Below are 21,870 nucleotides of genomic sequence, written 5' to 3'. Positions count from 1 at the left end.
TGCTTCGTGCAACATAATTCTGGGTGCCATTTAAAAACCATAAGTGCTAATGACTCCATTCCTTTTTGTGGTTGTAGGGGCTGTTGATTGGAGTATACTAAAACAAACCTGATCTCTCTAGGACATTCATAAGCCAAGTTATAAGCCCACAAATGTGTAACTGGACTACTTCTTTAAATTGACACCAGATCCGGTGACCTTTGGGACATGGTTTGACCCCCTTAGGAAAGTGCTATCATCATGAAACGTTCTGATCACTTACAACTCAATAGATTCTACCTTCCTGTATTATTTCAGCCTGATTGGACCTTGTTTTCACACAAATGGACCCAGAATGATGTGAAATTGTGCTTCGTGCAACATAATTCTGGGTGCCATTTACAAACCATAAGTGCTAATGACTCCATTCCTTTTTGTGGTTGTAGGGGCTGTTGATTGGAGTACACTAAAACAAACCTGACCTCTCTAGGACATTCAGAAGCCAAGTTATAAGCCCACAAAGGTGTAACTGGACTACTTCTTTAAAGTGACAACAGGCCCGGTGACCTTTGGGACATGGTTTTACCCACTATAGGAATGTGCGATCATCATGAAACGTTCAGATCACTTACAACTCAATAGATTCTACCTTCTTGTAACGTTTCAGCCTGAGTGGACCTTGTTTTCACACAAATGGACCCAGAATGATGTGAAATTGTGCTTCGTGCAACATAATTCTGGGTGCCATTTACAAACCATAAGTGCTAATGACTCCATTCCTTTTTGTGGTTGTAGGGGTTGTTGATTGGAGTACCCTAAAACAAACCTGATCTCTCTAGGACATTCAGAAGCCAAGTTATAAGCCCACAAATGTGTAACTGGACTACTTCTTTAAAGTGATACCAGATCCGGTGACCTTTGGGACATGGTTTGACCCCCTTAGGAAAGTGCTATCATCATGAAACGTTCAGATCACTTACAACTCAATAGATTCTACCTTCCTGTAACGTTTCAGCCTGATTGGACCTTGTTTTCACACAAATGAACCCAGAATGATGTGAAATTGTGCTTTGTGCAACATAATTCTGGGTGCCATTTACAAACCATAAGTGCTAATGACTCCATTCCTTTTTGTGGTTTTAGGGGCTGTTGATTGGAGTACACTAAAACAAACCTAACCTCTCTAGGACATTCAGAAGCCAAGTTATAAGCCCACAAAGGTGTAACTGGACTACTTCTTTAAAGTGACACCAGGCCCGGTGACCTTTGGGACATGGTTTTACCCCCTATTGGAATGTGCGATCATCTTGAAATGTTCAGATCACTTACAACTCAATAGATTCTACCTTCTTGTAGCGTTTCAGCCTGATTGGACCTTGTTTTCACACAAATGGACCCAGAATGATGTGAAATTGTGCTTCGTGCAACATAATTCTGGGTGCCATTTACAAACCATAAGTGCTAATGACTCCATTCCTTTTTGTGGTTGTAGGGGCTTTTGATTGGAGTACATTAAAACAAACCTGACCTCTCTTGGACATTCAGAAGCCAAGTTATAAGCCCACAAAGGTGTAACTGGACTACTTCTTTAAAGTGACACCAGGCCCGGTGACCTTTGGGACATGGTTTGACCCCCTATAGGAATGTGCGATCATCTTGAAACGTTCAGATCACTTACAACTCAATAGATTCTACCTTCTTGTAGCGTTTCAGCCTGATTGGACCTTGTTTTCACACAAATGGACCCAGAATGATGTGAAATTGTGCTTCGTGCAACATAATTCTGGGTGCCATTTACAAACCATAAGTGCTAATGGCTCCATTCCTTTTTTGTGGTTGTAGGGGCTGTTGATTGGAGTACATTAAAACAAACCTGATCTCTCTAGGACATTCAGAAGCCAAGTTATAAGCCCACAAATGTGTAACTGGACTACTTCTTTAAATTGACACCAGATCCGGTGACCTTTGGGACATGGTTTGACCCCCTTAGGAAAGTGCTATCATCATGAAACGTTCAGATCACTTACAACTCAATAGATTCTACCTTCCTGTAACGTTTCAGCCTGATTGGACCTTGTATTCACACAAATGAACCCAGAATGATGTGAAATTGTGCTTAGTGCAACATAATTCTGGGTGCCATTTACAAACCATAAGTGCTAATGACTCCATTCCTTTTTGTGGTTGTAGGAGCTGTTTATTGGAGGACACTAAAACAAACCTGACTTCACTAGGACATTCAGAAGCCAAGTTATAAGCCCACAAATGTGTAACTGGACTACTTCTTTAAAGTGACACCAGATCCGGTGACCTTTGGGACATGGTTTGACCCCCTTAGGAAAGTGCTATCATCATGAAACATTCAGATCACTTACAACTCAATAGATTCTACCTTCCTGTAATGTTTCAGCCTGATTGGACCTTGTTTTCACACAAATGAACCCAGAATGATGTGAAATTGTGCTTCGTGCAACATAATTCTGGGTGCCATTTACAAACCATAAGTGCTAATGACTCCATTCCTTTTTGTGGTTGTAGGGGCTGTTGATTGGAGTACACTAAAACAAACCTAGCCTCTCTAGGACATTCAGAAGCCAAGTTGTAAGCCCAGAAAGGTGTAACTGGACTACTTCTTTAAAGTGACACCAGGCCCGGTGACCTTTGGGACATGGTTTTACCCCCTATAGGAATGTGCGATCATCTTGAAACGTTCAGATCACTTACAACTCAATAGATTCTACCTTCTTGTAGCGTTTCAGCCTGATTGGACCTTGTTTTCACACAAATGGACCCAGAATGATGTGAAATTGTGCTTCGTGCAACATAATTCTGGGTGCCATTTAAAAACCATAAGTGCTAATGACTCCATTCCTTTTTGTGGTTGTAGGGGCTGTTGATTGGAGTACACTAAAACAAACCTGATCTCTCTAGGACATTCAGAAGCCAAGTTATAAGCCCACAAATGTGTAACTGGACTACTTCTTTAAATTGACACCAGATCCGGTGACCTTTGGGACATGGTTTGACCCCCTTAGGAAAGTGCTATCATCATGAAACGTTCAGATCACTTACAACTCAGTAGATTCAACCTTCCTGTAACGTTTCAGCCTGATTGGACCTTGTTTTCACACAAATGGACCCAGAATGATGTGAAATTGTGCTTCGTGCAACATAATTCTGGGTGCCATTTACAAACCATAAGTGCTAATGACTCCATTCCTTTTTGTGGTTGTAGGGGCTGTTGATTGGAGTACATTAAAGCAAACCTGATCTCTCTAGGACATTCAGAAGCCAAATTATAAGCCCACAAATGTGTAACTGGACTACTTATTGAAATTGACACCAGATCCGGTGACCTTTGGGACATGGTTTGACCCCCTTAGGACAGTGCTATCATCATGAAACGTTCAGATCACTTACAACTCAATAGATTCTACCTTCCTGTAACGTTTCAGCCTGATTGGACCTTGTTTTCACACAAATGGACCCAGAATGATGTGAAATTGTGCTTCGTGCAACATAATTCTGGGTGCCATTTACAAACCATAAGTGCTAATGACTCCATTCCTTTTTGTGGTTGTAGGAGCTGTTGATTGGAGTACACTAAAACAACCCTGACCTCTCTAGGACATTCAGAAGCCAAGTTATAAGACCGCAAAGGTGTAACTGGACTACTTATTTAAAGTGAGACCAGGCCCGGTGACCTTTGGGACATGGTTTGACCCCTTATAGGAATGTGCGATCATCATGAAACGTTCAGATCACTTACAACTAAATAGATTCTACCTTCTTGTAACGTTTCAGCCTGATTGGACCTTGTTTTCACACAAATGAACCCAGAATGATGTGAAATTGTGCTTCGTGCAACATAATTCTGGGTGCCATTTACAAACCATAAGTGCTAATGACTCCATTCCTTTTTGTGGTTGTAGGGGCTGTTGATTGGAGTACACTAAAACAAACCTGATCTCTCTAGGACATTCAGATGCCAAGTTATAAGCCCACAAATGTGTAACTGGACTACTTCTTTAAATTGACACCAGATCTGGTGACCTTTGGGACATGGTTTGACCCCCTTAAGAAAGTGCTATCATCATGAAACGTTCAGATCAATTACAACTCAATAGATTCTACCTTCCTGTAACGTTTCAGCCTGATAGGACCTTGTTTTCACACAAATGAACCCAGAATGATCTGAAATTGTGCTTCGTGCAACATAATTCTGGGTGCCATTTAAAAACCATAAGTGCTAATGACTCCATTCCTTTTTGTGGTTGTAGGGGCTGTTGATTGGAGTATACTAAAACAAACCTGATCTCTCTAGGACATTCATAAGCCAAGTTATAAGCCCACAAATGTGTAACTGGACTACTTCTTTAAATTGACACCAGATCCGGTGACCTTTGGGACATGGTTTGACCCCCTTAGGAAAGTGCTATCATCATGAAACGTTCTGATCACTTACAACTCAATAGATTCTACCTTCCTGTATTATTTCAGCCTGATTGGACCTTGTTTTCACACAAATGGACCCAGAATGATGTGAAATTGTGCTTCGTGCAACATAATTCTGGGTGCCATTTACAAACCATAAGTGCTAATGACTCCATTCCTTTTTGTGGTTGTAGGGGCTGTTGATTGGAGTACACTAAAACAAACCTGACCTCTCTAGGACATTCAGAAGCCAAGTTATAAGCCCACAAAGGTGTAACTGGACTACTTCTTTAAAGTGACAACAGGCCCGGTGACCTTTGGGACATGGTTTTACCCACTATAGGAATGTGCGATCATCATGAAACGTTCAGATCACTTACAACTCAATAGATTCTACCTTCTTGTAACGTTTCAGCCTGAGTGGACCTTGTTTTCACACAAATGGACCCAGAATGATGTGAAATTGTGCTTCGTGCAACATAATTCTGGGTGCCATTTACAAACCATAAGTGCTAATGACTCCATTCCTTTTTGTGGTTGTAGGGGTTGTTGATTGGAGTACCCTAAAACAAACCTGATCTCTCTAGGACATTCAGAAGCCAAGTTATAAGCCCACAAATGTGTAACTGGACTACTTCTTTAAAGTGATACCAGATCCGGTGACCTTTGGGACATGGTTTGACCCCCTTAGGAAAGTGCTATCATCATGAAACGTTCAGATCACTTACAACTCAATAGATTCTACCTTCCTGTAACGTTTCAGCCTGATTGGACCTTGTTTTCACACAAATGAACCCAGAATGATGTGAAATTGTGCTTTGTGCAACATAATTCTGGGTGCCATTTACAAACCATAAGTGCTAATGACTCCATTCCTTTTTGTGGTTTTAGGGGCTGTTGATTGGAGTACACTAAAACAAACCTAACCTCTCTAGGACATTCAGAAGCCAAGTTATAAGCCCACAAAGGTGTAACTGGACTACTTCTTTAAAGTGACACCAGGCCCGGTGACCTTTGGGACATGGTTTTACCCCCTATTGGAATGTGCGATCATCTTGAAATGTTCAGATCACTTACAACTCAATAGATTCTACCTTCTTGTAGCGTTTCAGCCTGATTGGACCTTGTTTTCACACAAATGGACCCAGAATGATGTGAAATTGTGCTTCGTGCAACATAATTCTGGGTGCCATTTACAAACCATAAGTGCTAATGACTCCATTCCTTTTTGTGGTTGTAGGGGCTGTTGATTGGAGTACACTAAAACAAACCTGATCTCTCTAGGACATTCAGAAGCCAAGTTATAAGCCCACAAATGTGTAACTGGACTACTTCTTTAAATTGACACCAGATCCGGTGACCTTTGGGACATGGTTTGACCCCCTTAGGAAAGTGCTATCATCATGAAACGTTCAGATCACTTACAACTCAGTAGATTCAACCTTCCTGTAACGTTTCAGCCTGACTGGACCTTGTTTTCACACAAATGAACCCAGAATGATGTGAAATTGTGCTTCGTGCAACATAATTCTGGGTGCCATTTACAAACCATAAGTGCTAATGACTCCATTCCTTTTTTGTGGTTGTAGGGGCTTTTTATTGGAGTACACTAAAACAAAACTGATCTCTCTAGGACATTCAGAAGCCAAGTTATAAGCCCACAAATGTGTAACTGGACTACTTCTTTAAAGTGACACCAGATCCGGTGACCTTTGGGACATGGTTTGAACCCCTTAGGAAAGTGCTATCATCATGAAACGTTCAGATAACTTACAACTCAATAGATTCTACCTTCCTGTAACGTTTCAGCCTGATTGGACCTTGTTTTCAAACAAATGAACCCAGAATGATGTGAAATTGTGCTTCGTGCAACATAATTCTGGGTGCCATTTAAAAACCATAAGTGCTAATGTCTCCATTCCTTTTTGTGGTTGTAGGGGCTGTTGATTGGAGTACACTAAAACAAACCTGACCTCTCTAGGACATTCAGAAGCCAAGTTATAAGCCCACAAATGTGTAACTGGACTATTTCTTTAAAGTGACACCAGATCCGGTGACCTTTGGGACATGGTTTGACCCCCTTAGGAAAGTGCTATCATCATGAAACGTTCAGATCACTTACAACTCAATAGATTCTACCTTCCTGTAACGTTTCAGCCTGATTGGACCTTGTTTTCACACAAATGAACCCAGAATGATGTGAAATTGTGCTTCGTGCAACATAATTCTGGGTGCCATTTACAAACCATAAGTGCTAATGACTCCATTCCTTTTTGTGGTTGTAGGGGCTTTTGATTGGAGAACATTAAAACAAACCTGACCTCTCTTGGACATTCAGAAGCCAAGTTATAAGCCCACAAAGGTGTAACTGGACTACTTCTTTAAAGTGACACCAGGCCCGGTGACCTTTGGGACATGGTTTGACCCCCTATAGGAATGTGCGATCATCTTGAAACGTTCAGATCACTTACAACTCAATAGATTCTACCTTCTTGTAGCGTTTCAGCCTGATTGGACCTTGTTTTCACACAAATGGACCCAGAATGATGTGAAATTGTGCTTCGTGCAACATAATTCTGGGTGCCATTTACAAACCATAAGTGCTAATGGCTCCATTCCTTTTTGTGGTTGTAGGGCCTGTTGATTGGAGTACATTAAAACAAACCTGATCTCTCTAGGACATTCAGAAGCCAAGTTATAAGCCCACAAATGTGTAACTGGACTACTTCTTTAAATTGACACTAGATCCGGTGACCTTTGGGACATGGTTTGACCCCCTTAGGAAAGTGCTATCATCATGAAACGTTCAGATCACTTACAACTCAATAGATTCTACCTTCCTGTAACGTTTCAGACTGATTGGACCTTGTTTTCACACAAATGGACCCAGAATGATGTGAAATTGTGCTTCGTGCAACATAATTCTGGGTGCCATTTACAAACCATAAGTGCTAATGACTCCATTCCTTTTTGTGGTTGTAGGGGCTGTTTATTGGAGAACACTAAAACAAACCTGACCTCTCTAGGACATTCAGAAGCCAAGTTATAAGCCCACAAAGGTGTAACTGGACTACTTATTTAAAGTGAGACCAGGCCCGGTGACCTTTGGGACATGGTTTGACCCCCTATAGGAATGTGCGATCATCATGAAACGTTCAGATCACTTGCAACTCAATAGATTCTACCTTCCTGTAACGTTTCAGCCTGATTGGACCTTGCTTTCACACAAATGAACCCAGAATGATGTGAAATTGTGCTTCGTGCAACATAATTCTGGGTGCCATTTACAAACCATAAGTGCTAATGACTCCATTCTTTTTTGTGGTTGTAGGGGCTGTTGATTGGAGTACACTAAAACGAACCTGATCTCTCTAGGACATTCAGAAGCCAAGTTATAAGCCCACAAATGTGTAACTGGACTACTTTTTTAAATTGACACCAGATCCGGTGACCTTTGGGACATGGTTTGACCCCCTTAGGAAAGTGCTATCATCATGAAACGTTCAGATCACTTACAACTCAGTAGATTCAACCTTCCTGTAACGTTTCAGCCTGATTGGACCTTGTTTTCACACAAATGAACCCAGAATGATGTGAAATTGTGCTTCGTGCAACATAATTCTGGGTGCCATTTACAAACCATGAGTGCTAATGACTCCATTCCTTTTTGTGGTTGTAGGGGTTGTTGATTGGAGTACCCTAAAACAAACCTGATCTCTCTAGGACATTCAGAAGCCAAGTTATAAGCCCACAAATGTGTAACTGGACTACTTCTTTAAATTGACACCAGATCCGGTGACCTTTGGGACATGGTTTGACCCCCTTAGGAAAGTGCTATCATCATGAAACGTTCAGATCACTTACAACTCAATAGATTCTACCTTCCTGTAACGTTTCAGCCTGATTGGACCTTGTATTCACACAAATGAACCCAGAATGATGTGAAATTGTGCTTAGTGCAACATAATTCTGGGTGCCATTTACAAACCATAAGTGCTAATGACTCCATTCCTTTTTGTGGTTGTAGGAGCTGTTTATTGGAGGACACTAAAACAAACCTGACCTCACTAGGACATTCAGAAGCCAAGTTATAAGCCCACAAATGTGTAACTGGACTACTTCTTTAAATTGACACCAGATCCGGTGACCTTTGGGACATGGTTTGACCCCCTTAGGAAAGTGCTATCATCATGAAACGTTCAGATCACTTACAACTCAGTAGATTCAACCTTCCTGTAACGTTTCAGCCTGACTGGACCTTGTTTTCACACAAATGAACCCAGAATGATGTGAAATTGTGCTTCGTGCAACATAATTCTGGGTGCCATTTACAAACCATAAGTGCTAATGACTCCATTCCTTTTTGTGGTTGTAGGGGCTTTTTATTGGAGTACACTAAAACAAACCTGATCTCTCTAGGACATTCAGAAGCCAAGTTATAAGCCCACAAATGTGTAACTGGACTACTTCTTTAAATTGACACCAGATCCGGTTACCTTTGGGACATGGTTTGAACCCCTTAGGAAAGTGCTATCATCATGAAACGTTCAGATAACTTACAACTCAATAGATTCTACCTTCCTGTAACGTTTCAGCCTGATTGGACCTTGTTTTCAAACAAATGAACCCAGAATGATGTGAAATTGTGCTTCGTGCAACATAATTCTGGGTGCCATTTAAAAACCATAAGTGCTAATGTCTCCATTCCTTTTTGTGGTTGTAGGGGCTGTTGATTGGAGTACACTAAAACAAACCTGACCTCTCTAGGACATTCAGAAGCCAAGTTATAAGCCCACAAATGTGTAACTGGACTATTTCTTTAAAGTGACACCAGATCCGGTGACCTTTGGGACATGGTTTGTCCCCCTTAGGAAAGTGCTATCATCATGAAACGTTCAGATCACTTACAACTCAATAGATTCTACCTTCCTGTAACGTTTCAGCCTGATTGGACCTTGTTTTCACACAAATGAACCCAGAATGATGTGAAATTGTGCTTCGTGCAACATAATTCTGGGTGCCATTTACAAACCATAAGTGCTAATGACTCCATTCCTTTTTGTGGTTGTAGGGGCTTTTGATTGGAGAACATTAAAACAAACCTGACCTCTCTTGGACATTCAGAAGCCAAGTTATAAGCCCACAAAGGTGTAACTGGACTACTTCTTTAAAGTGACACCAGGCCCGGTGACCTTTGGGACATGGTTTGACCCCCTATAGGAATGTGCGATCATCTTGAAACGTTCAGATCACTTACAACTCAATAGATTCTACCTTCTTGTAGCGTTTCAGCCTGATTGGACCTTGTTTTCACACAAATGGACCCAGAATGATGTGAAATTGTGCTTCGTGCAACATAATTCTGGGTGCCATTTACAAACCATAAGTGCTAATGGCTCCATTCCTTTTTGTGGTTGTAGGGGCTGTTGATTGGAGTACATTAAAACAAACCTGATCTCTCTAGGACATTCAGAAGCCAAGTTATAAGCCCACAAATGTGTAACTGGACTACTTCTTTAAATTGACACTAGATCCGGTGACCTTTGGGACATGGTTTGACCCCCTTAGGAAAGTGCTATCATCATGAAACGTTCAGATCACTTACAACTCAATAGATTCTTTCTTCCTGTAACGTTTCAGCCTGATTGGACCTTGTTTTCACACAAATGGACCCAGAATGATGTGAAATTGTGCTTCGTGCAACATAATTCTGGGTGCCATTTACAAACCATAAGTGCTAATGACTCCATTACTTTTTGTGGTTGTAGGGGCTGTTGATTGGAGAACACTAAAACAAACCTGACCTCTCTAGGACATTCAGAAGCCAAGTTATAAGCCCACAAAGGTGTAACTGGACTACTTCTTTAAAGTGACACCAGGCCCGGTGACCTTTGGGACATGGTTTGACCCACTATAGGAATGTGCGATCATCATGAAACGTTCAGATCACTTACAACTCAATAGATTCTACCTTCTTGTAACGTTTCAGCCTGAGTGGACCTTGTTTTCACACAAATGGACCCAGAATGATGTGAAATTGTGCTTCGTGCAACATAATTCTGGGTGCCATTTACAAACCATAAGTGCTAATGACTCCATTCCTTTTTGTGGTTGTAGGGGTTGTTGATTGGAGTACCCTAAAACAAACCTGATCTCTCTAGGACATTCAGAAGCCAAGTTATAAGCCCACAAATGTGTAACTGGACTACTTCTTTAAAGTGATACCAGATCCGGTGACCTTTGGGACATGGTTTGACCCCCTTAGGAAAGTGCTATCATCATGAAACGTTCAGATCACTTACAACTCAATAGATTCTACCTTCCTGTAACGTTTCAGCCTGATTGGACCTTGTTTTCACACAAATGAACCCAGAATGATGTGAAATTGTGCTTTGTGCAACATAATTCTGGGTGCCATTTACAAACCATAAGTGCTAATGACTCCATTCCTTTTTGTGGTTTTAGGGGCTGTTGATTGGAGTACACTAAAACAAACCTAACCTCTCTAGGACATTCAGAAGCCAAGTTATAAGCCCACAAAGGTGTAACTGGACTACTTCTTTAAAGTGACACCAGGCCCGGTGACCTTTGGGACATGGTTTTACCCCCTATTGGAATGTGCGATCATCTTGAAATGTTCAGATCACTTACAACTCAATAGATTCTACCTTCTTGTAGCGTTTCAGCCTGATTGGACCTTGTTTTCACACAAATGGACCCAGAATGATGTGAAATTGTGCTTCGTGCAACATAATTCTGGGTGCCATTTACAAACCATAAGTGCTAATGGCTCCATTCCTTTTTGTGGTTGTAGGGGCTGTTGATTGGAGTACACTAAAACAAACCTGATCTCTCTAGGACATTCAGAAGCCAAGTTATAAGCCCACAAATGTGTAACTGGACTACTTCTTTAAATTGACACCAGATCCGGTGACCTTTGGGACATGGTTTGACCCCCTTAGGAAAGTGCTATCATCATGAAACGTTCAGATCACTTACAACTCAGTAGATTCAACCTTCCTGTAACGTTTCAGCCTGACTGGACCTTGTTTTCACACAAATGAACCCAGAATGATGTGAAATTGTGCTTCGTGCAACATAATTCTGGGTGCCATTTACAAACCATAAGTGCTAATGACTCCATTCCTTTTTGTGGTTGTAGGGGCTTTTTATTGGAGTACACTAAAACAAACCTGATCTCTCTAGGACATTCAGAAGCCAAGTTATAAGCCCACAAATGTGTAACTGGACTACTTTTTTAAATTGACACCAGATCCGGTGACCTTTGGGACATGGTTTGACCCCCTTAGGAAAGTGCTATCATCATGAAACGTTCAGATCACTTACAACTCAGTAGATTCAACCTTCCTGTAACGTTTCAGCCTGATTGGACCTTGTTTTCACACAAATGAACCCAGAATGATGTGAAATTGTGCTTCGTGCAACATAATTCTGGGTGCCATTTACAAACCATGAGTGCTAATGACTCCATTCCTTTTTGTGGTTGTAGGGGTTGTTGATTGGAGTACCCTAAAACAAACCTGATCTCTCTAGGACATTCAGAAGCCAAGTTATAAGCCCACAAATGTGTAACTGGACTACTTCTTTAAATTGACACCAGATCCGGTGACCTTTGGGACATGGTTTGACCCCCTTAGGAAAGTGCTATCATCATGAAACGTTCAGATCACTTACAACTCAGTAGATTCAACCTTCCTGTAACGTTTCAGCCTGACTGGACCTTGTTTTCACACAAATGAACCCAGAATGATGTGAAATTGTGCTTAGTGCAACATAATTCTGGGTGCCATTTACAAACCATAAGTGCTAATGACTCCATTCCTTTTTGTGGTTGTAGGAGCTGTTTATTGGAGGACACTAAAACAAACCTGACCTCACTAGGACATTCAGAAGCCAAGTTATAAGCCCACAAATGTGTAACTGGACTACTTCTTTAAATTGACACCAGATCCGGTGACCTTTGGGACATGGTTTGACCCCCTTAGGAAAGTGCTATCATCATGAAACGTTCAGATCACTTACAACTCAGTAGATTCAACCTTCCTGTAACGTTTCAGCCTGACTGGACCTTGTTTTCACACAAATGAACCCAGAATGATGTGAAATTGTGCTTCGTGCAACATAATTCTGGGTGCCATTTACAAACCATAAGTGCTAATGACTCCATTCCTTTTTGTGGTTGTAGGGGCTTTTTATTGGAGTACACTAAAACAAACCTGATCTCTCTAGGACATTCAGAAGCCAAGTTATAAGCCCACAAATGTGTAACTGGACTACTTCTTTAAATTGACACCAGATCCGGTGACCTTTGGGACATGGTTTGAACCCCTTAGGAAAGTGCTATCATCATGAAACGTTCAGATAACTTACAACTCAATAGATTCTACTTTCCTGTAACGTTTCAGCCTGATTGGACCTTGTTTTCAAACAAATGAACCCAGAATGATGTGAAATTGTGCTTCGTGCAACATAATTCTGGGTGCCATTTAAAAACCATAAGTGCTAATGTCTCCATTCCTTTTTGTGGTTGTAGGGGCTGTTGATTGGAGTACACTAAAACAAACCTGACCTCTCTAGGACATTCAGAAGCCAAGTTATAAGCCCACAAATGTGTAACTGGACTATTTCTTTAAAGTGACACCAGATCCGGTGACCTTTGGGACATGGTTTGTCCCCCTTAGGAAAGTGCTATCATCATGAAACGTTCAGATCACTTACAACTCAATAGATTCTACCTTCCTGTAACGTTTCAGCCTGATTGGACCTTGTTTTCACACAAATGAACCCAGAATGATGTGAAATTGTGCTTCGTGCAACATAATTCTGGGTGCCATTTACAAACCATAAGTGCTAATGACTCCATTCCTTTTTTTGGTTGTAGGGGCTTTTGATTGGAGAACATTAAAACAAACCTGACCTCTCTTGGACATTCAGAAGCCAAGTTATAAGCCCACAAAGGTGTAACTAGACTACTTCTTTAAAGTGACACCATGCCCGGTGACCTTTGGGACATGGTTTGACCCCCTATAGGAATGTGCGATCATCTTGAAACGTTCAGATCACTTACAACTCAATAGATTCTACCTTCTTGTAGCGTTTCAGCCTGATTGGACCTTGTTTTCACACAAATGGACCCAGAATGATGTGAAATTGTGCTTCGTGCAACATAATTCTGGGTGCCATTTACAAACCATAAGTGCTAATGGCTCCATTCCTTTTTGTGGTTGTAGGGGCTGTTGATTGGAGTACATTAAAACAAACCTGATCTCTCTAGGACATTCAGAAGCCAAGTTATAAGCCCACAAATGTGTAACTGGACTACTTCTTTAAATTGACACTAGATCCGGTGACCTTTGGGACATGGTTTGACCCCCTTAGGAAAGTGCTATCATCATGAAACGTTCAGATCACTTACAACTCAATAGATTCTTTCTTCCTGTAACGTTTCAGCCTGATTGGACCTTGTTTTCACACAAATGGACCCAGAATGATGTGAAATTGTGCTTCGTGCAACATAATTCTGGGTGCCATTTACAAACCATAAGTGCTAATGACTCCATTCCTTTTTGTGGTTGTAGGGGCTGTTTATTGGAGAACACTAAAACAAACCTGACCTCTCTAGGACATTCAGAAGCCAAGTTATAAGCCCACAAAGGTGTAACTGGACTACTTATTTAAAGTGAGACCAGGCCCGGTGACCTTTGGGACATGGTTTGACCCCCTATAGGAATGTGCGATCATCATGAAACGTTCAGATCACTTGCAACTCAATAGATTCTACCTTCCTGTAACGTTTCAGCCTGATTGGACCTTGCTTTCACACAAATGAACCCAGAATGATGTGAAATTGTGCTTCGTGCAACATAATTCTGGGTGCCATTTACAAACCATAAGTGCTAATGACTCCATTCTTTTTTGTGGTTGTAGGGGCTGTTGATTGGAGTACACTAAAACAAACCTGATCTCTCTAGGACATTCAGAAGCCAAGTTATAAGCCCACAAATGTGTAACTGGACTATATTTTTAAATTGACACCAGATCCGGTGACCTTTGGGACATGGTTTGACCCCCTTAGGAAAGTGCTATCATCATGAAACGTTCAGATCACTTACAACTCAGTAGATTCAACCTTCCTGTAACGTTTCAGCCTGATTGGACCTTGTATTCACACAAATGAACCCAGAATGATGTGAAATTGTGCTTCGTGCAACATAATTCTGGGTGCCATTTACAAACCATGAGTGCTAATGACTCCATTCCTTTTTGTGGTTGTAGGGGTTGTTGATTGGAGTACCCTAAAACAAACCTGATCTCTCTAGGACATTCAGAAGCCAAGTTATAAGCCCACAAATGTGTAACTGGACTACTTCTTTAAATTGACACCAGATCCGGTGACCTTTGGGACATGGTTTGACCCCCTTAGGAAAGTGCTATCATCATGAAACGTTCAGATCACTTACAACTCAATAGATTCTACCTTCCTGTAACGTTTCAGCCTGATTGGACCTTGTTTTCAAACAAATGAACCCAGAATGATGTGAAATTGTGCTTCGTGCAACATAATTCTGGGTGCCATTTACAAACCATAAGTGCTAATGACTCCATTCCTTTTTTGTGGTTGTAGGGGCTTTTTATTGGAGTACACTAAAACAAAACTGATCTCTCTAGGACATTCAGAAGCCAAGTTATAAGCCCACAAATGTGTAACTGGACTACTTCTTTAAAGTGACACCAGATCCGGTGACCTTTGGGACATGGTTTGAACCCCTTAGGAAAGTGCTATCATCATGAAACGTTCAGATAACTTACAACTCAATAGATTCTACCTTCCTGTAACGTTTCAGCCTGATTGGACCTTGTTTTCAAACAAATGAACCCAGAATGATGTGAAATTGTGCTTCGTGCAACATAATTCTGGGTGCCATTTAAAAACCATAAGTGCTAATGTCTCCATTCCTTTTTGTGGTTGTAGGGGCTGTTGATTGGAGTACACTAAAACAAACCTGACCTCTCTAGGACATTCAGAAGCCAAGTTATAAGCCCACAAATGTGTAACTGGACTATTTCTTTAAAGTGACACCAGATCCGGTGACCTTTGGGACATGGTTTGACCCCCTTAGGAAAGTGCTATCATCATGAAACGTTCAGATCACTTACAACTCAATAGATTCTACCTTCCTGTAACGTTTCAGCCTGATTGGACCTTGTTTTCACACAAATGAACCCAGAATGATGTGAAATTGTGCTTCGTGCAACATAATTCTGGGTGCCATTTACAAACCATAAGTGCTAATGACTCCATTCCTTTTTGTGGTTGTAGGGGCTTTTGATTGGAGAACATTAAAACAAACCTGACCTCTCTTGGACATTCAGAAGCCAAGTTATAAGCCCACAAAGGTGTAACTGGACTACTTCTTTAAAGTGACACCAGGCCCGGTGACCTTTGGGACATGGTTTGACCCCCTATAGGAATGTGCGATCATCTTGAAACGTTCAGATCACTTACAACTCAATAGATTCTACCTTCTTGTAGCGTTTCAGCCTGATTGGACCTTGTTTTCACACAAATGGACCCAGAATGATGTGAAATTGTGCTTCGTGCAACATAATTCTGGGTGCCATTTACAAACCATAAGTGCTAATGGCTCCATTCCTTTTTGTGGTTGTAGGGCCTGTTGATTGGAGTACATTAAAACAAACCTGATCTCTCTAGGACATTCAGAAGCCAAGTTATAAGCCCACAAATGTGTAACTGGACTACTTCTTTAAATTGACACTAGATCCGGTGACCTTTGGGACATGGTTTGACCCCCTTAGGAAAGTGCTATCATCATGAAACGTTCAGATCACTTACAACTCAATAGATTCTACCTTCCTGTAACGTTTCAGACTGATTGGACCTTGTTTTCACACAAATGGACCCAGAATGATGTGAAATTGTGCTTCGTGCAACATAATTCTGGGTGCCATTTACAAACCATAAGTGCTAATGACTCCATTCCTTTTTGTGGTTGTAGGGGCTGTTTATTGGAGAACACTAAAACAAACCTGACCTCTCTAGGACATTCAGAAGCCAAGTTATAAGCCCACAAAGGTGTAACTGGACTACTTATTTAAAGTGAGACCAGGCCCGGTGACCTTTGGGACATGGTTTGACCCCCTATAGGAATGTGCGATCATCATGAAACGTTCAGATCACTTGCAACTCAATAGATTCTACCTTCCTGTAACGTTTCAGCCTGATTGGACCTTGCTTTCACACAAATGAACCCAGAATGATGTGAAATTGTGCTTCGTGCAACATAATTCTGGGTGCCATTTACAAACCATAAGTGCTAATGACTCCATTCTTTTTTGTGGTTGTAGGGGCTGTTGATTGGAGTACACTAAAACGAACCTGATCTCTCTAGGACATTCAGAAGCCAAGTTATAAGCCCACAAATGTGTAACTGGACTACTTTTTTAAATTGACACCAGATCCGGTGACCTTTGGGACATGGTTTGACCCCCTTAGGAAAGTGCTATCATCATGAAACGTTCAGATCACTTACAACTCAGTAGATTCAACCTTCCTGTAACGTTTCAGCCTGATTGGACCTTGTTTTCACACAAATGAACCCAGAATGATGTGAAATTGTGCTTCGTGCAACATAATTCTGGGTGCCATTTACAAACCATGAGTGCTAATGACTCCATTCCTTTTTGTGGTTGTAGGGGTTGTTGATTGGAGTACCCTAAAACAAACCTGATCTCTCTAGGACATTCAGAAGCCAAGTTATAAGCCCACAAATGTGTAACTGGACTACTTCTTTAAATTGACACCAGATCCGGTGACCTTTGGGACATGGTTTGACCCCCTTAGGAAAGTGCTATCATCATGAAACGTTCAGATCACTTACAACTCAATAGATTCTACCTTCCTGTAACGTTTCAGCCTGATTGGACCTTGTATTCACACAAATGAACCCAGAATGATGTGAAATTGTGCTTAGTGCAACATAATTCTGGGTGCCATTTACAAACCATAAGTGCTAATGACTCCATTCCTTTTTGTGGTTGTAGGAGCTGTTTATTGGAGGACACTAAAACAAACCTGACCTCACTAGGACATTCAGAAGCCAAGTTATAAGCCCACAAATGTGTAACTGGACTACTTCTTTAAATTGACACCAGATCCGGTGACCTTTGGGACATGGTTTGACCCCCTTAGGAAAGTGCTATCATCATGAAACGTTCAGATCACTTACAACTCAGTAGATTCAACCTTCCTGTAACGTTTCAGCCTGACTGGACCTTGTTTTCACACAAATGAACCCAGAATGATGTGAAATTGTGCTTCGTGCAACATAATTCTGGGTGCCATTTACAAACCATAAGTGCTAATGACTCCATTCCTTTTTGTGGTTGTAGGGGCTTTTTATTGGAGTACACTAAAACAAACCTGATCTCTCTAGGACATTCAGAAGCCAAGTTATAAGCCCACAAATGTGTAACTGGACTACTTCTTTAAATTGACACCAGATCCGGTTACCTTTGGGACATGGTTTGAACCCCTTAGGAAAGTGCTATCATCATGAAACGTTCAGATAACTTACAACTCAATAGATTCTACCTTCCTGTAACGTTTCAGCCTGATTGGACCTTGTTTTCAAACAAATGAACCCAGAATGATGTGAAATTGTGCTTCGTGCAACATAATTCTGGGTGCCATTTAAAAACCATAAGTGCTAATGTCTCCATTCCTTTTTGTGGTTGTAGGGGCTGTTGATTGGAGTACACTAAAACAAACCTGACCTCTCTAGGACATTCAGAAGCCAAGTTATAAGCCCACAAATGTGTAACTGGACTATTTCTTTAAAGTGACACCAGATCCGGTGACCTTTGGGACATGGTTTGTCCCCCTTAGGAAAGTGCTATCATCATGAAACGTTCAGATCACTTACAACTCAATAGATTCTACCTTCCTGTAACGTTTCAGCCTGATTGGACCTTGTTTTCACACAAATGAACCCAGAATGATGTGAAATTGTGCTTCGTGCAACATAATTCTGGGTGCCATTTACAAACCATAAGTGCTAATGACTCCATTCCTTTTTGTGGTTGTAGGGGCTTTTGATTGGAGAACATTAAAACAAACCTGACCTCTCTTGGACATTCAGAAGCCAAGTTATAAGCCCACAAAGGTGTAACTGGACTACTTCTTTAAAGTGACACCAGGCCCGGTGACCTTTGGGACATGGTTTGACCCCCTATAGGAATGTGCGATCATCTTGAAACGTTCAGATCACTTACAACTCAATAGATTCTACCTTCTTGTAGCGTTTCAGCCTGATTGGACCTTGTTTTCACACAAATGGACCCAGAATGATGTGAAATTGTGCTTCGTGCAACATAATTCTGGGTGCCATTTACAAACCATAAGTGCTAATGGCTCCATTCCTTTTTGTGGTTGTAGGGGCTGTTGATTGGAGTACATTAAAACAAACCTGATCTCTCTAGGACATTCAGAAGCCAAGTTATAAGCCCACAAATGTGTAACTGGACTACTTCTTTAAATTGACACTAGATCCGGTGACCTTTGGGACATGGTTTGACCCCCTTAGGAAAGTGCTATCATCATGAAACGTTCAGATCACTTACAACTCAATAGATTCTTTCTTCCTGTAACGTTTCAGCCTGATTGGACCTTGTTTTCACACAAATGGACCCAGAATGATGTGAAATTGTGCTTCGTGCAACATAATTCTGGGTGCCATTTACAAACCATAAGTGCTAATGACTCCATTACTTTTTGTGGTTGTAGGGGCTGTTGATTGGAGAACACTAAAACAAACCTGACCTCTCTAGGACATTCAGAAGCCAAGTTATAAGCCCACAAAGGTGTAACTGGACTACTTCTTTAAAGTGACACCAGGCCCGGTGACCTTTGGGACATGGTTTGACCCACTATAGGAATGTGCGATCATCATGAAACGTTCAGATCACTTACAACTCAATAGATTCTACCTTCTTGTAACGTTTCAGCCTGAGTGGACCTTGTTTTCACACAAATGGACCCAGAATGATGTGAAATTGTGCTTCGTGCAACATAATTCTGGGTGCCATTTACAAACCATAAGTGCTAATGACTCCATTCCTTTTTGTGGTTGTAGGGGTTGTTGATTGGAGTACCCTAAAACAAACCTGATCTCTCTAGGACATTCAGAAGCCAAGTTATAAGCCCACAAATGTGTAACTGGACTACTTCTTTAAAGTGATACCAGATCCGGTGACCTTTGGGACATGGTTTGACCCCCTTAGGAAAGTGCTATCATCATGAAACGTTCAGATCACTTACAACTCAATAGATTCTACCTTCCTGTAACGTTTCAGCCTGATTGGACCTTGTTTTCACACAAATGAACCCAGAATGATGTGAAATTGTGCTTTGTGCAACATAATTCTGGGTGCCATTTACAAACCATAAGTGCTAATGACTCCATTCCTTTTTGTGGTTTTAGGGGCTGTTGATTGGAGTACACTAAAACAAACCTAACCTCTCTAGGACATTCAGAAGCCAAGTTATAAGCCCACAAAGGTGTAACTGGACTACTTCTTTAAAGTGACACCAGGCCCGGTGACCTTTGGGACATGGTTTTACCCCCTATTGGAATGTGCGATCATCTTGAAATGTTCAGATCACTTACAACTCAATAGATTCTACCTTCTTGTAGCGTTTCAGCCTGATTGGACCTTGTTTTCACACAAATGGACCCAGAATGATGTGAAATTGTGCTTCGTGCAACATAATTCTGGGTGCCATTTACAAACCATAAGTGCTAATGGCTCCATTCCTTTTTGTGGTTGTAGGGGCTGTTGATTGGAGTACACTAAAACAAACCTGATCTCTCTAGGACATTCAGAAGCCAAGTTATAAGCCCACAAATGTGTAACTGGACTACTTCTTTAAATTGACACCAGATCCGGTGACCTTTGGGACATGGTTTGACCCCCTTAGGAAAGTGCTATCATCATGAAACGTTCAGATCACTTACAACTCAGTAGATTCAACCTTCCTGTAACGTTTCAGCCTGACTGGACCTTGTTTTCACACAAATGAACCCAGAATGATGTGAAATTGTGCTTCGTGCAACATAATTCTGGGTGCCATTTACAAACCATAAGTGCTAATGACTCCATTCCTTTTTGTGGTTGTAGGGGCTTTTTATTGGAGTACACTAAAACAAACCTGATCTCTCTAGGACATTCAGAAGCCAAGTTATAAGCCCACAAATGTGTAACTGGACTACTTTTTTAAATTGACACCAGATCCGGTGACCTTTGGGACATGGTTTGACCCCCTTAGGAAAGTGCTATCATCATGAAACGTTCAGATCACTTACAACTCAGTAGATTCAACCTTCCTGTAACGTTTCAGCCTGATTGGACCTTGTTTTCACACAAATGAACCCAGAATGATGTGAAATTGTGCTTCGTGCAACATAATTCTGGGTGCCATTTACAAACCATGAGTGCTAATGACTCCATTCCTTTTTGTGGTTGTAGGGGTTGTTGATTGGAGTACCCTAAAACAAACCTGATCTCTCTAGGACATTCAGAAGCCAAGTTATAAGCCCACAAATGTGTAACTGGACTACTTCTTTAAATTGACACCAGATCCGGTGACCTTTGGGACATGGTTTGACCCCCTTAGGAAAGTGCTATCATCATGAAACGTTCAGATCACTTACAACTCAGTAGATTCAACCTTCCTGTAACGTTTCAGCCTGACTGGACCTTGTTTTCACACAAATGAACCCAGAATGATGTGAAATTGTGCTTAGTGCAACATAATTCTGGGTGCCATTTACAAACCATAAGTGCTAATGACTCCATTCCTTTTTGTGGTTGTAGGAGCTGTTTATTGGAGGACACTAAAACAAACCTGACCTCACTAGGACATTCAGAAGCCAAGTTATAAGCCCACAAATGTGTAACTGGACTACTTCTTTAAATTGACACCAGATCCGGTGACCTTTGGGACATGGTTTGACCCCCTTAGGAAAGTGCTATCATCATGAAACGTTCAGATCACTTACAACTCAGTAGATTCAACCTTCCTGTAACGTTTCAGCCTGACTGGACCTTGTTTTCACACAAATGAACCCAGAATGATGTGAAATTGTGCTTCGTGCAACATAATTCTGGGTGCCATTTACAAACCATAAGTGCTAATGACTCCATTCCTTTTTGTGGTTGTAGGGGCTTTTTATTGGAGTACACTAAAACAAACCTGATCTCTCTAGGACATTCAGAAGCCAAGTTATAAGCCCACAAATGTGTAACTGGACTACTTCTTTAAATTGACACCAGATCCGGTGACCTTTGGGACATGGTTTGAACCCCTTAGGAAAGTGCTATCATCATGAAACGTTCAGATAACTTACAACTCAATAG

This window comes from Nothobranchius furzeri, chromosome 3 (genome assembly GCF_043380555.1).
Source record: "Nothobranchius furzeri strain GRZ-AD chromosome 3, NfurGRZ-RIMD1, whole genome shotgun sequence".
NCBI lineage: Eukaryota > Metazoa > Chordata > Actinopteri > Cyprinodontiformes > Nothobranchiidae > Nothobranchius > Nothobranchius furzeri.
The sequence above is the reverse complement of the archived record's forward strand: the minus strand, read 5'-3'. Positions refer to the sequence as shown.